This window comes from Asparagus officinalis, chromosome 10, assembly GCF_001876935.1.
Source record: "Asparagus officinalis chromosome 10, Aspof.V1, whole genome shotgun sequence".
Taxonomy (NCBI): Eukaryota; Viridiplantae; Streptophyta; class Magnoliopsida; order Asparagales; family Asparagaceae; genus Asparagus; species Asparagus officinalis.
The window spans coordinates 71,417,325-71,422,535 of record NC_033803.1 but is presented as its reverse complement, the minus strand read 5'-3'; the positions used below and the strand labels follow the sequence as shown (position 1 = coordinate 71,422,535).

Genomic DNA, 5,211 nt, shown 5'->3' with positions numbered 1-5,211 from the left:
CTCAAGGGTTGGGGTATTACACATTGCACGCATGTTATATACGTTTTTTTACTTGTCAAATACAGAGGTATCTACATGTGATAGTCCCTACGGGGATTGGAAGATATCGGATGCATGCGAGGTTTTAAACATAATCTCATTGAACAAGAAACTTCCACTCAAAAGATCTGGAGAGAATAAATAAAGGAGCACAAGAGGATGTGCTCTCCCTACAGGATTGGAAGATGTCAGATGCATGCGAGATTTTAAACATAATCTCATTGAACAAGAAACTTCCACTCAAAAAAATCTAATTATTTGTGGTTTGGTTAGATAGAGAAGAGCCTGGAATGGTCCCAGCCAAATAAATATCATACCAAAAAAATTTTTTTAAAAAAATGGAGGCATTAGTTCAAAGAGCTCTAACCACTATTGACAGGGTTAGATGAACTAACTCACTAGAACATTCAAGAAGGACATACAGCATGATTATACATTTAAAGAAGGCATTTCAGTCAAAAGATACAAAAACAACTGGTAACTCATTTGAATAATTCACCAGATCAGGCAAAAACAAATGGACCAGGCCAATAGTCATGACTCATGCCAAATGTGATTAAAGAATTGACAGCATGAAGTCTAGATTGACAGGCAGAAGCTGGATAATCCATTATAAGAAATATCTGGTCCTTTTCCAAGGTTCATGAGGTGGAGACCTTGATAGAGTAGATTTGAATTAATAGACAATTTCAATCCGAGAAAAGGAAGGAACACTTAATTTCCATCTAAACAGTGATTAAACAACTTAAAAAGTGTTTTCAGCAACCTTGGTGCTTACTGCTAACTGGGTACCTACTGTCCTATCGACAACCGAGGAAACCCTTTCATTATTGCCCACTCTCATAACCGCCCCTAGACCTTTAAGTCTGGTACCTAATATTTTAGATAAAAACGCAAGGAAAACTAAGGTTTGACGAAGCCTGGGAATGGTAAAGAAAGTTAGATCTTCTAACATACTCCAATGTCCCCAGTGTTGAAAGACGCTTGGATTTCTTCTAGGTTTGATGAAGCACATGAATGGTAGAGAAAGCTGGATCTTCTAGCATACTCCAATGTCCCCAATGTTGAAAGACTACAAAAAAAAAAACAGAAAATAATTGAAATACAGACACATCATAAGCCAAATCAGTAAAGTGGAAGAGATTTCTAAATGTATCGAGCCCCCCTTGGAACATGGTTACTGAAGAAAACCATGCACGTGCAAAATAAAGTTCGTCAAGACATAACTTCAATTTGGGGTTTTAAGTCAAGTGAATTGACTTATTTACTATCAAATCCAGGAAAAGCAAAAATATCAACAGAGTGAAGCAAGACTGGCAGCCCAGTGGAGGTTGATGCATCTACACCTACACGGTCTCGTAACTGGATGTAGTAATCTAAGATATAACATCTAAGATCATTGACAATCATGTCTAATGAAACATAAAGCACATGCATTTAAAACAAAGTTCTCACCCTAGGAAACTCCAATGAAGATGCGACAATAGCATACATGGTTTCCTAAATCTGGCTCCCTTAAATGGATATATGATACTTCACCTTTCAACAGTTTCAACATTGTACTGAAAAAAGACCTATAACCACTGCTGAAAATTTAGAACAACTAACTTGATGGATTACTCAGGCAGACCTAGAACATTGATTGTGAAACAAAGAATGGATACATAAGCAACATGTTTAAAGAAATGGTTTCAGTTTCAGAGATCAGCAACAATGATTGAACCAGATCAAATAGTTAATGACTTAATGTATGTGTGGAGTGTCAGATTAATAGTTACAAGCTAGATGGTTTTCAGGAAATGCTGATCAGATTACAAGGTTGACAGAAAAGGATAATGAGTCACAACAGAGTAGACTTGAGCTTCCTCGTGCTTCTGGAAACTCTATGATCAGTATTTCTTTACCTTGTTGTCAGCAAACCCTTTCAAAACTAATAATTTATATCCTATCTCTATAACTTTTCTGGACTCTACCAAAATTGATTTCTTCCAGAGAAGCAACAACCTGTACATTAATCACCAGCTGTCTGCTCACCTGCTGCATGACTTTCTTCAACCTTTTTAACAGATTAAGCGTATGTCCATGCTGACAAGAAGCAAGTAAGCATCTTTCTTCCTCAGCCATCAATATGAAGTGTTTGGTAATACCCATGTTCCTTTTGTTGCATCATCATGTAATCATAATATATCTGGTTTAAATGTTAGCAGTGCTAAAAGGCAGAACAAAACATAATACTAACAGTTGCCTATCTCGTGAATCTTTTTAGCGACATAAGGAGAATAAATTGAATCATTAACCTATTTGATAGATCTAATGAATTAACACCTAAGAGAATCATAGTTAGCGATCACGCTGTTGTTCTAACCATGTAACAAACATATCAGAATTCTCAAATTTTAAATAATTTACTGTACAGTTTTTTCCACTCTAATCATAGCAACATTCGCCAGTTTAAACAATTTGTACAAGAAGCGTAAGGTGTACTGCAGAACTGTCACTCCTCACCATAAGCCACTGCTTGTTACGCAGGTCATAGAACTTTCTACCCTGAAATGATAGAATCAGTTGCAGCTGCAGCTTCTAAGGTACTTCGGACAGGATCTGATTCGGCAAGCTCAGCAGGTTTCTGTTAAAACCACAAGTTACACAGTCAGAAACCCAATAGTTCCAATTTAATAATGAACAATAATATATAGATCAGTAAAGTTGTCACAAAAGTGCTACTAACCATTCCATAAACATTTGTTGTCTTAGGTGAAGCCCCAGCTTGAAGAAGCAAATGCACAACATTCAAATGTTCTCCTCTTGCCGCATGATGGAGAGGCTGAACACATGAAAGGAAAAACAAACACTTAGATTGGCGAGTACTAAGTAATGACAAATTAATGAAAAATAGATCTGAAAATTTGAGGTTCTAAATATGCTACCGTATCGCCTTCAGCGTCAGTGGTTTCCAGCATTCGCTTTACAAAGTCAGCATTCCCAGCCGAATTGATTATATATTGAACAATTTCAATGAATCCTGTGCATGTCAGAATAAGAAGAAACAAAAATCAGAGTCTCCAGCTGGTGTACATTTTTTCCTGATTAATATCAAAATTAAAGTAAGAAGGTATAAAAGTAAGAGATACCTCCTGCACAAGCATCATGGAGAGGTATTGCACCTTCTTCATCCTTGGGCTCTAAGTTGGCTCCCCTTTCCACCAATAGCTGGGAGAGCATTAAAGAATTATCCGCTTGTTGATATGAACTGAAGTATTAAACCGAAAACAACTGCAACTAAGCATAAGATCTCCTACCTGGACACAAGGAAGGTAGCCATATAGACAGCAGAGGTGCAGAAGAGTATCACCATCTTCCACTAGGTCATTGATACTGCCATTGTGGTTATCTATAAATGAACAGAAGGTGAGTACTTGAGATCCTATATAAAGGGTCATTGATACTGCCATTGTGGTTATCTATAAATGAACAGAAGGTGAGTACTTGAGATCCTATATAAAGAAATAGTTTCAAAATGAGGTTCGATATCTATAAATGAACAGAAGGTGAGTACTTGAGATCCTATATAAAGAAATAGTTTCAAAATGAGGTTCGAATGCATATCTATGTAGACAGTAATCTAAGGATCTAACTTATCTTGAAACATTTCCTATTGTTTTGAATCAAACAAACAATAAATAACCAGGAGGTAGCTAAAACTTACAGTCTGAACTGCAATAGTCATAACCTATACACAATTGAATTAGGTTTTTCAGAGACAACAAAGAAGTGTGATCTTAATCGTATACAACCAATACACAATTGACTAAGGTGTTACAGTTGTTCATAAACAAACCGCCGTCTACTAACCCCCTACGAGCAATTCCAGTCCAGCTTGAGTTTATAACGTAGTTAAGATCATATGTTTACTTTATTATTTCGACTGTATGATTACTAACATTTGTGCCCACATTTTACTGGGTTTTAAGCTGTGCGCAGTTCTTCAGTTCTTCAGTGATCCTAACCGTAAAAAAGAATCAGGGTAGTGAATCTATATCCACACTCTAACCCTAACCCTAACCCTAAGCCAAGCAACGCTAGGGAAATATTGTTTAAAATGTTCTCTCTCAATAAATTCCAAATACCTTGTTCAGAAAAGGCACAAACATATCCTCTTTTCCAATAACCTGAGCACTGAATCAAACTCTACACGACAATTTAGTTAAAGGAGCTGTCTTTTACTTCAATTGACTGCTGAAATCAAAAGAAACTGGATAAAAACCACGCGATTACACAGAAACAGGAACGGTTAGGGTTTAACCTAGAGCAGTTCGCAGCGCTTCGACATCGCCGAGCTCTGCGGCGTAGGGCCCGGAGTGAGGGGGGACGTCGTCACGTGGAGATCAGCCAATCTTCGTTCTTCCTCGAAGACCCTCGTCTTCCTCCTCCTCCTCGCCGTTTCGCCTCGCGGGAACCGCCATTATCAGACCTCTCGAGCTCCGGATTGAGACTCGGAAGCTTCTACGGTATAACTCGAACAAGTTACGAAGGGAGAAAATGGGCCGAGGTAGGGCTCGTATTTAGGCCCGTTCCAGGGTGGCCCTTTTGATGTCGTGCGTTTTCCTTTTCGTGTGTATTATTGTGCGGCCGGTGCAAAGTAAGACCTCTATTTTTTTTATTTCTGCTAAGGTAATTTTGTATTTAAATATTATTTTTTTATAAATAACATAATAATTTTTTAAATATTACAGTAATAATGATATAGTCATTTACTATAACATGAATAGTAAATTTTGAATCATCTTATTATTATAGAGGAATAGATTTGTCGATAGAGCGATCCACATACGCGGACCTTTTTACAAAACAAACCCTAAAAACAATTTAGTATTGAGCCTTCGTATCTGAATCTCTAGGAGCGTCGGTGCTACACTATTTCGCATGTAACCCCCCCTAAGAAATAAAGTATTTTTAGCTCGTATTCCTAGGTGGGTTAGTGTATTTGAAGTTCACGTACCAACTGAAACCTTTTTAATGTTTTGAAATTATTACCTATGTATTTCAAATAAAAAATTACCTATGTATTTCAAATGCCATAGTAAAATCCATATCGTAAAGTTATTGGATTTGAAACTAACACCCCCTGAAAGTCTGCGTACTCGTTCACTCCACGCGCATCTCCGCGTCTAT

At 37.4% G+C, this 5,211-nt stretch overlaps 1 pseudogene; it reads right to left on the bottom strand.

Moving 5' to 3' along the window:
* On the bottom strand, positions 596–4,594 carry LOC109824916 (annotated as a pseudogene).